Source organism: Balearica regulorum, chromosome 7, assembly GCF_011004875.1.
Source record: "Balearica regulorum gibbericeps isolate bBalReg1 chromosome 7, bBalReg1.pri, whole genome shotgun sequence".
Classification (NCBI taxonomy): Eukaryota; Metazoa; Chordata; class Aves; order Gruiformes; family Gruidae; genus Balearica; species Balearica regulorum.
In genome coordinates, this window is record NC_046190.1 from 18,058,506 (window position 1) to 18,071,935 (window position 13,430).

A 13,430-nucleotide genomic window follows, 5' to 3' on the forward strand; every position below is an offset into this window, starting at 1 on the left:
AAGTTTTAGCTGCTCAGAAGACCACAGCATTGGTACAGTCATGGTGGTACCAGTCTGGAAAAATACTCCAAGCAAGTAAGAGCAAAGGAGAGAGGCCCTTCTCCCTTTCAGTCCAAAAGAAATGGCTACCTTAATCTGTGACCAGTTTTTCCTTATTTAACATGGTTTGGTGTTAGATTACCTTTGCTGTGGCAGCTATCTGTTGCTGAAAAGCACGGTCCCACTTCTCTGTGCCATAGTTTCCTGCCCCTTTTCTTGCACCAGGAGCGGCGGTTGCCTGACCTGGCAGTCAGCCAGTTGAGAGCCAAAACAGAAGAAAACTATCAAAAAAACTAATTTATTTTCTGCCATTTTCATTCCTTGATCCAGTTTGGGGAGAAGTCAGGAAACTTGTATCCTGGGCAGCAGATCCAACCTTTTGGGCAGCAATTCTCCATAAGACTGTGCTCACCAGTAAATTAAGACAGAACCTCAACTGTGTGACTTTCTAAATAGCTCTATTCTCTTCCATATTTTTAGGTACAGTTATTAACCTGCTTCAAAAAAGAAATTCAGATCACAAGTCATAGACTTTTATTTAGAGATTGATTTGCTGTGGGGGAAAAAAAATCCTAAGATCTGTCCTCAACTTAAACCAAGTTTGAGGTTACAAAAAAAAAAATTTGGTTACACTTGTATTTGTTTCACTTTTCACACTCTTTTCCACTTCCTTCTTTTGCTGGAATACTTCCAGCCCCAGCAGAACCTGGAAGTACCCGAAATAAACCAGAGGTACCCATTTTTGCAAAGCATGGGTCATCTTGTGCTGAAGGTACTGGGCTGAGATTTGGGAAGTCTGGATTAAATTTTTTGCTTTGCCACTCATTTGCAGTGTAATGTTGGGTAAATTATTCAGTGAAATCAGTCTATGCTTCAGACTCCCATCTGTGAAACAGCTGATATCTCCTTACCTAAAAGGAGCACAGTAAGTTCATTTGTGGTTCTGCGATGCTCCGGTGCTGTGGTGCTCAGAGCCATTTGCGAGCACAGAGAGGCTCTTTTACAACGGCAAAATGCTGTTGTATTTGAATAAACACAGGATTTGTTTTTGTTTCCCAAATGATTATTTTTATCTTGTTTTAACCTGCTGGAGAACAAGCTGTTGTGTTTGTTTCTGGAGACGGATATTATCCCAGTCCTAAGCAGCTCTGTGTGTGTTCGCAGTGGCAGCTAACCTGGAACGGGATGTGCTAGGCAGCCCATCTTCAGTGGGGCTCTTGTAGGGAGTTACTGAAGACATGCTACTTTCAGTAAGGCATTCTAAATTGTGTGGTGTGGTTTTCTTTCTCTTTTTTTTCTTTTTTTTTTTCTTTTCAGACCTAAAGGTTATCAAAACTTGAGCAATAGGCATAGTTGTGCTTTATCTAGCAGCATCGCTTACTGGGCAGTGGATGTATATACTATGTGTCTGGCTCTGTATTTAAGTAGGGAAGAAAGGATTTCACCCTAAGCTTACCGATCCTGGCTCTATAGATCAACTTAGCATCTTGTGTACTCAGTTTCTGATGACCCACTCTGACTCTTCTGCACGTACAGAACTGTATTCCCAGATGCACAACAGGATAGTGCATTTGAAAGATGGGACATAAATTACTTTATCTGAAGGGTAGCCACAGGTCTAATCAACCTTGGCTCCAGTTAATGATCTGAAGACTATGCTTGCTAGATTGGGGAATGGTGACTCAATTCACTTGCCAGTTTTAATGAAGGATTTTTGCTCTCTACATCCTTTATTTACAAATATGAATAGAATATGTAGCACAGAGCCAGGTGCTGATGAGGATTCTTCAATGCTATAAGAATCCTCAGCTATTACATTGAGACCACATCAAGTCCTGTGGTCCTCCTTCAGTCAAAAGATATTAGGAGGCAGTGATATACCTTATCATATTATTATAGATAGTAGGTATGAATAACAAATTATTAACACATTACCCCTTTTCATGACTTTGCAATTTCATGAAATCTTGCAGCATATTCAGCCATTTTTGAAGGGGCTAAATAAGTATAAAAATTAAAATATTTAATCCTGGATTTGGCATATGTGCCATTAGTTAGAAATGCAAACCATACAAATAAAACTATTTGCAGCAAACTACTCAGCAAAATAAATTGCAAAAGAAAGCCTTACCAGTAATTAGATTCACAGGAAAAATTTCATCACAGCTGTCTCAGCAGCTGTCAGATGCCAGTTCAAAAAAGACTATGAAAAAAACCACTAAGTACTGGTTTACATGTTGGCTTCTCCTTGTGCTTAACAGGAACCCAGACTTTTTAAATTATTCTCAAGCAAATGACTAAGCTCTTTATTAAGTAGCTGCTGTACTCACTGAAAGTCAGTAATTTGTCTTTGCCATTACACAATAAGTAAGCTGTCTTATCAATCATAGCTATATACCTATTTAAACATATTACTATGATACAGATACTATGCTATTTTTAATTTTTCATAGTAGTTTCTGCTTTTATGTTAAGTGGTCTTTGAAAAGACTATCTACAATCAGAACATCTGTATGCATACCTGAGTTTAGATAAACTGAAGTCAAATCGAAAGGCATTTTCAATGTGGTATGCTCTAAGGATGAATCATAGAATAATTTGGGTTGGAAGGGACCAATTACTTTGAACTTGAAGCCAACTGGACATACAAAATTAAGTATTTCTTGTTATAGATGCAAAAACTGGAAACTGGGATTGTTGCTAGCTGCTTCAGAAGTAGTAAGAGATCCAGAAGGTAAGTTGGAGTAAGATGATGTAGCTTTCAGTGCTTGGCACATTTATTGTTTTTAGGCAGGTACGGTTATTTGCTACTGTGGTGTTATGACATAGTACAAAATTGACACAAGGCTTTTAAACACATACGTAACCTGTTGTTGGATATGACTGGATAAGGACTTTAGCAGAGTGGAATAGTTCTGGTCTTGTCTAAAAGATGTACATATCCTAGCCTGTTTGCTAAATTCCACTGCCTTCTAACCTGTGAGTCAAACATCTTCATTTTTAATAACAGGAGCTTTAATACATTTGGGGAAAAAAAAAAGTATAAACTTTCATTTTTGGAGTTTGATTCATGATTCCATATACTGTAGTATATAGGGGAGGAAGAATTATGAAAACTCCATGTGCAGAAAGAATGATTTGATGAATCCTGAAAAATATGGGGTCTGTTTGCATGACTTCATTATTGCATGAATTGTTGCTAGGACATCACTGATTCAGGCATAATAAAACTAGGTAGAACAACTTCTGAGGGTTTTTTTAAAGAATTTTTATTAAAAAAGCAGTTAAAAAATAAGTGAAGAATGGTGTTCGATACCAGTTGTGTTACTAATGCAATCTGAATGTTTTATCTTGAAATTATTTCTATATTTGTAAAATGCTCTGGATGAATTTTAACAATTACTCACCGGTTATTCAGAAATGTCACTACACTGTTTTGGTAGAGATCATCACAGGTGCAGTCTAATATAGTTGGGGTTCTCACAAGGGAGCATAGAGGGAGTGGAGAGGAGAAATATGACCTTTCTACTTTCTTAACTAGGTACTTCTGAATTTGACAAAGTGCTTCTATGTTACCTTCCAAAGAAATTTAATAATTAATATTAACAAGAATTAACTAGAACAGACCAGTGCCCTAGAAAAGTGAACTCCACTGTCTCCAAATCTGTGAGTTAAAATAAGAGAGAAGCAGCTGAGGTAACTTCTGAAAGAAAGGATAGATAATGGATATGTTTCTTTGCATTTGGTACCCTAATAACATTGATGAATTTGCACGTTAACTTTTGGGAACATCAGATATGAGAAGGCACACTTCTAAGGCACCGAGAAGTCATTTAGCAGCTTCCTGGCAGTCACACAAAATCAGAAGGCATTATGTCACTGATCCTCATGATAGAAATTAGAAGTGACCAAAAATTCTTTTTTTTTTTTTTTTCCCAGTATGAAAACCAAGAACTTGTCCTTATGCACAAAATAAGAACCTCTAGGAAGAGACCCAGCAGGGAGAGTGTTTTCTCTATTGCAGAGTCCTTCAACCCAGGAAAACCACACAATTCCCAAATCCAGCTCTGAGGCACCGCCTGACCAGACGGCAGCGATGTATTGTGGGTGGCCACCTTGGAGGTTTGGCTTCCCCACCAAGCAAGGAGAGGGCTGCGCTTCTGCTTCCCTTGCCTGCCCCTGCCTCACAGGTGTGTCTCACTGTTGGGTAGGAGGATTTTCAATATTGTTGGGCAAATATATATTTTTTTTTTAATGGCTGGACTCTGCAATGTTTTTGAAGGAGAGCCTGGTTATTTTGTGCTGGGACCCTGGGAAAGTTTTTAACCTGGTGGGATATTTAGGGCCAGGGCTTGTAAGGGTGCACCCTCAGCGAATCCTTCCCACTTCACCCTTTGGGAAACGGTGCCTGTTGGTGGATTTCCTTTGAAAATTTGTACTTGTGAGGGACAGTGGTCACACCACTACCCCAGGTGCAGTTGGGTCTCACAGTGGGTGGATCGCAGTGCCCATGGTCATCTGTCTGGCTTCATCCATGCAGGTGGAAACAGGGAGAGGGCACAGGCCTGTGATGCCTGTTTTATCTGCAGTTATCACCTCGAACAACCAGGTTTCCTCATTGCAATGGCCGCGCACGCCTCAGGGCATGGCAGAAGCTGCCACTTGGTTCCCAGCAGTCAGGAAGAATGAGACCATGCTGTTATACTGTGGGAGATTGTCTAGATGTGCGGATGGGCGCTGTGCTGTGCCATTTGCCCACAGGGCCACAGAAAAGGTCCTAACCCTACTTAGTTTTCCTAGCATAAGTACAGCCTCTGATGCCTTACAGAAATAGAAGTCAACTGTACCCTGGCAGTGAGGAAAGCTGGAGACGCAAAAAATAGGGTTCCATAATTCACTGGCTGAAACCAGCAAATGTTGAACCAGCACTATGTCTGTCTTCCCCCCCACCCCTGCTCCCCAACCCCCCAAATGCATACCTACCTCAATGGAAAGTTTGTGCTGGGACTGCCCAGGTACGGTATGTTCATCCTGCAAACAGTGCTGCAATGACCCCTGTAGCTAAGGAAGGAGAATTGAAAGGCTCAGTAAAAAGTGCTCCTGAGACTCTCTCAAAGATGTTGGCTGCCTATGGCATGGGACTTCAAATGACAACAATAAGCAGCTCTGTGTTGTACTCAACTATTTAAAGTTATCTTAAAATGCTTGCTATCTTGCAACCAGTTGAAACAATGAAGTAACAGGCAGGGAACATGGGACTCTTGTTTTTCTGGAAGTTTTGGAATTGTTCAGGCTCTGACAAAGTAAATCCTGTTGTGACTCATGAGTATTCTTTAACTCTGCTCGAAAGGGCTCATCCTAAAACTGAGAGGTAGTCCTGTCTCTAGCTCTCTGCTGAGGTTTGCTGTGCTTCAGTCCACTCAGAAAAAGAAAATAGGGAGTTTATCAAACTTATTTAAAAATACTCCAAAATGTTCAAATGACTTTTTTTAGAACACTAAACTGGCTGGATTTGAACTAGCTACTTAGTGGCCAAGGGATTTTTTTTCATCATTTTTAATCCCATTGATGCTGAAGTATTTTAAGCAGAATTGGTTAATGTCATCTTTCTTATTAGAACTTTAAGTAGTAATTTCCCTTCCTCTTCTCCTTCTTCACCTCATGCTTTATATTTACTGAGAACAGCAGGTAACAAGGCAAGCCTGGCATCTGACCAAAAAGGTTTTTTAGCTAGTGATTCATTAGTGTGTATAAAAATAGCTAACCTTGTTTAAAGGCACTTTTTACACAAAAAGAAGAGAGTTCAATTACCGTATCTCATTTAAAGTGAAGATTAAACATATTTACCAGGACAGTGCGCTAATCCCGTGAATCCTATTTATGTTGAAATGTAGTGCTATTGGCAATAAACAGCAATTTGAGAAGTCATAACCCAAGAAAATAATTGTCAAGTGACTTTAGAACTCCCTATAAATTTCCTCTTCATGACTTTGGCAGTAGTGTTCAACAACAGAGTTAAATATTTGTATTAGGTGCTCCTGCCTTTAACAGACTAATTAAAAAGATGGAATTCTTTGATTCTATCTCAAATCATTTTAGTTCTAATCTTTCTCAGGCAAAGTCAGGTCTATAAATTGAGCTAAATGTATTTTTTTTCTGAATAGAGACTTTACAGTGTAGCAATAAATTCAAGCACTGGGAAAGTAAATGCAACTGAAGTACCCTTAATGATGCTATTGTGTAGTTGTTACGGTTATAATCCCATTACACAGACCTTTACCTTGAAGGCTATAAATTCTTTGAGAAATTATTCCAGTGGAAAATGGCATTACTTAAAGCATTGTGTTTAAATATGACGAAAAAAGGGATGATTTAAGTTTGAAAAACCAAGTCACACAAACTGAAGTAGTAATAATTGAGGGAGATTAAATTTTTGCCTATCATGCAGACCTTCTAAATTTGCATTTCATAAGAAACTACTCAATGGAAACATCCACAGGAGTACTTCTGGTTATTTTTGTCACAGGCATGCCTGGAACTTTCTATTAAGGATCAGGATCCCATGCTGCTCTACACCTGCAAAATTAAACAGTACCTGAATGCAGAGTTGTCAGCCTAAAAACCTGACCCAAAACCCGAGCGAAGTCAATGGGAGATTTTCCATTGATTTTAATGATTTGGTTCAGGAGCTAAGTAAGTATTTCTAAGACAAAAATCAATATTGTCCTACAGTGGTAATGTTTTCTTGTGCTTCTATTGATTTTTTTTTTTTTTTCATAGATTACAGGATACCTTGGCACTGTCAACATACGAGGTTTTAACAAACTGGTTTGATTTATTAACACCATTTGACTAACATCTGCAGTAGCAAGTATTTATCAAATGTCAGCAAACAAAAGTTCAGCAGAAGGATCACCACAAAAAAATGACTTGTTGCACAATGTGAGCTGAAGTTCAATAGGAATGGGCTTTCCTTAAAACCAGTTTATGTCAGAGCCCTATATGATGTGCTCAGCATAAGTTGGGTATTCAGAAACTTTCTTCTTTCTTTTTTTAACCAACTTTATCATCAGGTCTAAGAAAAGTTCTTACCTGTCCTGGAGTACTGTAACTTACTTACCTGCTTTCGTGATCATAGGGAAAAGAACATTGCCGTAACAGTATAGTTATAAAAATTATGCCAAAATTCTCAAATTAAATTGAACTTGCTTAGTCTGTCAGCATCATTCTATTTCAGAAATACACTGCAATGTGTTGCTGTATTTACAGCATCTGACTTAGAAATGCAGTTCCTGGGACATCGTCAATAGGACTGATTATGTAGGTAATATTTACAATGTGATTGTTCAGGTGACAGCCTTGTCATCTAGCATGGTCACCTTTTTAAACCAACTAAAACCTTTCAGTCATTTCTTGAGAATGACTCTTTGAAGTCTGGGTCTCTAATTCAACTTGATTTTTGTACATTATTTGAAAAATAAATAATTCACACAAATGAACAATTATATAGTAGTAGTCTACAGGTGTATGGCTTTCCTACTACCTGACCATAATCTACTATTTTAGTACGTCAGACTCCCCCACATGCCATTGTTTCTCAGTTTACTAATAGTCACTAGAAAAATTCCCAAGTTTAAAATATCATTTCTTCCCTTTGAAAGGATCTTTTTCCTGGAAGAATATTTGAAACCTTTCTCAGAATTATCCTGATCCAAAACCAAAACTACAAGTTATATCTAACATAGACCAGGATGGGTTACATTCATTCACATTTCCCAACCAATGTAAAGCTTAATTTGCTAATTGAATTTGTAATCATTTATCACATAACACATTACAGTATGAATATCTCTAGCAGTTCAATCAATCATAACAAAAATGTGGATACCATGTAAATCTTATCAGGATCACTAAAATAATGGGACTTTTGTTTACAAGGTGTCGATTGGTTTTAGAAGCTTTGATAATGACTCCAGACAGTCAATAAATACAGAGACTTTTACATTGCCAGTAGGAGCCGAACTAAACTATCTAATCTTTTTAAAATGACAGACAACACAATGAACTCTGAACTTAATCCCCTCCAAACATTAAGGAGATGGTTTAGTGCTTAAAGTACTATTCAAACTCCAACCCTACATTTAAAAAAAAAAAAAAAATCATTAAGTGTCTGATTTAAACACACAGGAAAATTGAGAGTTAAGGCTGGTTTTCCTTCCCATTGTGCCTGGGCAGTGGTCTGTAGTGGGCTCCAAGTCTGTTGGTACCTTGTCTTGGGCAAGAAAAACACCTGCATGCCTTTTGAAAGCAAGTTTGTGGTCAAAGCATTAAAAAAAAAAAAGTTGAAGTCTTAATTACTTTGTGTCTCTATTGAGCAAATTTTCCCCTAAGGTTTTGAAGAAGACGGGGGAGACAATGTGATGCGTTTCAGGTGACAGACTTTACACTGCTGGGCTCATAACCTCTGAAAACGACACGTGGCCTTTAAGGGGAAAAGGGAACTGTAAATGTAAAGCTTACGTTAGACTGAGAGATGGGGGAGAAGGGTGGCAGGCAATGGCTAACATAAGAATTTCTTGGGGGACAGTGTCTCTAGGTATAATTAGTCACTAAGATTAATCACAGAAAGCACATTTCTCCTTTACTTGAAATCTATGAAGCAAGTCAAGACTTATTTTAGAAAGTGACACCCACTGCAGTTAAACATTTCTCTAATGCCTGTTAATCAAGAGAAAAGATATATATATTTATTTGAAAACTACCTAAGATTATAAAATGTAAATATATAAAAATATATGAGTATATGAATATATTAAATCAGCCTTTATTTCAGCTTGACACTTTTTTTAAACAAATAATAGGATTGTTTGGCTGCAGGACTGTTTACTGGTAATAAAGTATGAGGAGAGGAAATACAAATATCCTTAAGTTATCCTTACCAATTCTTTGGAGTCAGACAATTGTTTGCTTTTTAACATCTTTAGAATTGCTATGTGCAGTGCAAATCTGAATCCTCCTGGTACTGGTGAAGGTTTGTTACTACGCTGTTTTCCATAGATTGCATCTTGCATGTCTCTTTCATTGGTTCATCTTGTAAATGTACCTCTGGCTAATGACTGGAGGAGGTAATCTATTCTAACCTTTCAATGCATCCCTCTTCCTGCCTTGTGTAACGCCTGACGTGACAAATGGTTTGGTTTCGTTCTTAATGTGGCCCAGGTATCTTTAATGTCTTTCCTGGGTAACTGGATATGAGTTATGTTAAATCTCTGCATTTGTTATTAATTATTTCCACTGAACAGACAATATTTCCTGAGAACTTTTCAATGCCTCTCTATAGCTGAGGTAGATTGCTGCATGCAAGGGGGAAAATACAATTTAAATCATCATTTGGACTTTAAATCATAGATTATCAATTATCAAAATCTGTCTATGTGTTGAATGGAATTTGTTGTGCTGCAATATTGTAAGTTTTATTTGCTTAAGGTATCTTCACTGTCTAGGTGAGTCACAGTATTTGCATGTGAATGAATTCAAATATTGTATGTTATTAACAACTGATTCTGAAGTCAGGAATTTCTGAGGCTTCCACTATCTGTGTTTTGCCATGATTAATTATTTAAGCTTGACTTTCCTGCAGCGCTGGTTGGGCAGACTGTACTTACATGTTGGTTGAGTTGTCATTCAGATGAGCTACGTTATCAGGACAGCCTAAATCTTATAATGGATTGTTATTGAGAGATGTGATGTCTGTGTTCTCGTAATGAGATCGACTGGCAGAGGTGAGAGAGTGAGTATTTATTTGGCATCAATGTCTGGTGTTTTAAACCATTTTCTGAAGTCTGTATTTACATTAATTGCACAAGCTGTATCTTGATTTCAGGCTCTGGCTATGTTAATTAATTTTATTGACCTATCACAACATTTCAAGATGTTCTTAAGAAAAAATAATCTCAAAATGCTTTCTTTAGAATATTTTTTTTGTAAATTTGACAAGATTTTTATAATCATTACTTTTTCTGCTAAAATTAGTGGAATTATTTATTTCATGGCACTTTTCCTTTGCAATAGTATATTTCTGCAGTTGCCTAATTAGTATTTCCTAAGGTAGAGAAGAGCTGTGTATTTTATAATGAAAAAAAGATGCTGAACCAACACCCTACAAGGTGCTGCGTTGAATGAAAACCTAAAAAACCCCAGCTGCTAACTTATTTGGATACTATTTTTTTCCTTCTTACTTTGTTTAAAAACTTTGTTAGTCATTCTGATAAAGATTGCTTAAATCTGCTCCTGAAAATCTTATAACAGGAAAGTGTATGTTAAAGAGCTAAACAATTGATCATGAATAAACATCTAACTGGCAGCCAGTTAGAGCAGAACCCAGAAGTGCCTGTAAGACGTGCTGCAGCTTCTTTTACTCTCCTGGGCTCCTTGGTACGTGCTCTCTCTCTCCTGTCCCCTTTTCTCTACCACGTGCTCACAAATTCATTGTGTTCAGGCAGTCCCATCACAGATCAAGTTATAACTAAGATTAGTTATAGGCATTTGTTTTGGGTTTGTTTTTTTGGTTTTTTTTTGTTTTTTTCCTCTATTTGTACCAGTGGTAGCAATGAAAGAGTTTGAAAGCTGCATTGGCATTGTGGGCAAAGCATCCTTGGCATGGGCCAGATGGCACAGGATTGTGGGCTCACCACGTTCACCCGCTGTGGACTAGCTATAATGCAATATATATAACGCAACCCCACCAACCTCTGCTCACCCTGGCAGGGTGGCAGGAACCCGCTGGCTCGGCTCACTGCTGCTCTTGTAGCCGTCTCGCTCACAGCGCCAAGCTGCCACTGTGCCCTGGGCGAGTGCCCTGAGTGGGCTCAGGGCTGGCTTGGTGACGTCCGTGTCCTGGGGTGCTGGAAATGTCCTGTTGTGTTGGTGATTCAGTTTGAGTTTTTGAAGCACTGAGCTCCCCTATCGTTTCTAACAGCCTCCCAGCATGGTGCAAGCCTCCAGTGCGGCTCAGCTTTGGTGTCACGGAGGTCCTGGTCTCCTGCATGGAAACCAAGTACTGCTTTATGGAGTAAATCCCAGCCATGCCACGGCCACTGAGCTTCCTACCGAGAAGATAGATAAAGGCACAGACTCTTTTTTCCCTCTGAAAAGAATATCAGTTACTGTATCTTTAATTCCCAACTGTGTAGCAATTTCACTAGGAGTATTTACCAGTTTTCCAATTTTTAAATTGATCATACCCGTCCCTTACTTTGCCAGACTGCACGTGTATTTATAGCCATGTAACACTAAACCAGATCTGCCTTTGTTTTTGTGATTTATGTTTTTTTTCTTAAACAGGAAAGCATTCATTATCAAATGTTGTGAGAACAATACAGTAACTGGAGGTTATTTTATATGAAAATATTGTTGATTGTTCCTCCCCTAGAAATCTCTCTTGGCAACTCACTTCCTGCCAAATGAATCAGCAAAAGCTGCTCTGAAAGTTGTTAATATATAATACAATCATCCAGCACTGCTTGCTCCTTATCTATGAAGTCCTTTTGTGATCAATGATTCACATCACCTTTTGATTATAGTCTCTGAGCACAAACAGTTTCTTAATATAAATTAATGGCCTTGGAATTTCTAAATAAACATTCCCTTTTGTTTAGCATCATTTCCTATTTTCTTACCAAAACAGAGTCTTATTGTAATTGTTCAGTTTTCACTGGAAAAAGTGTTTGTGGACTGGAATGTTCTCAGAAAACAAGCGGTTCCTCTCAGAGCTATTAGTGTGGATTTACAAGGTCTAACCTGCTATGTTAATTTGAATATAGCTAGGAAATATTACCAAAAAGCAGCTAGTATGGTGTGATACTGTAAGTAACGATTCCTGCATTCGTTTACTGGAAAAAAGATTTTTTTCTCTTGAAATATAGCACTTTGTGGCAATGGTTTTTTTTGATCTTTCACAGTAATAGAACCCAGGTTATCTAAGCAGCAGGTATTGTCAAGATACTTCCTCTAAACTTCTTATTGTTGTGAATGCTACTAAGTAGTTAGGCATGGGCTCTTCAGCAAAATTAATTCTGAAGATTTCCTCTAGCCAGGTCCGACTAGTAGGATAATTAAAATACCAATCATCACACAGTGGTAAGCTAATGTTAATTATCCGCTCTTGCAAACTTCAGTGAAGCACGAGTGGAGGATGTAGCAGAAGCATAAGCCTGACCTCCAGAGAACAGGTACAAAAAGCTATCTGATAATATTCCTTTTTTTAAGGCAGAGTTATTTCACTTACGTCAGTTAGGTGGAGTTCTAACTAAACAGAACTAAGAGAGACTGAAAATGCCTGTGGAGACATTTAGTTTAATTAATTGTTACCTAAAGTGATCCAAGCTTATATTCACACAAGGGAATTTTTTTTTCCCCAAAGCATTTAAAGAATATAGGCCATGTTAAAAATGATCAAACTTCTGAATCGTTTGTTCGTGTTGCTTTTAATCAAAGCTTTTCATTTTGCAGTGAGGATAGGCTCAGAGCAGGCATGGTGTCTGTCAGTCACTGTGCTCCAGCTGACAGTGCAACTCACCCAGCTGGGCTCACTTGGCCATGGCCAGTCAGGTGTCCATCATACACTCGTACTAACCTCAAAAGTAATTTTGATTTCTGGCTTGCTCATACCCCAAACTAGAACAGGGGCTGGTTTTCTCAGGAAAGTTCTCTTGGCTTACGTTAGGAATTTAAATGCTGCGGCTAACTAAGACTAGATGCTCTTATTGTGGGGAGCCAAAAAGCCCTCCTGTTCCAGAAAAAATCAATGTCCTCCAGGGCAGCGACTGTAATACAGCCCGCCACTGCCTACAAGGAAGCAAAGCCCTCAGGCTCCCAGGCATGTCCTTGACGCAAGGTTTTAATCAACGCCTCTTCCTTAAAAGTACTAGTAAGCAGAGATAATTTTTTTTTAATGCATCAGTGTTTTGTTCTGGAGAACAATAAAGAAGCTACTTTGTAAGCTATTATCCGATGTTATTAAGCAGTGTCTCCTTCAAATCTGAAATTCAAGCGCCGTGTTAACATATAGTAGAGGTATTTATTTAGTCTGAACTGTTAATTGCTTTTTGCACATGCCCAGAGCTGGGGCTGAGCATTATTTCATGGTCTGTGTGTTGCAATGGAAATGAAATAGTACTTGTTCCTCAGTGGCACCGAACATTATATAAACACATATGATGAGAGCGATTCTCCTCTCATTCCCACTGTTGTCAGACAGACTCAGCCAGTAGTCTCGATGGCTTTATTTATTGACTTTTACAAAGATAACATCAGCACCAGCTGAGGATCTCTCCTGATATTTTTAGGCACTTGTAAGATGTCAATAAAATGTCAAAAGTAGTTAGTGATGT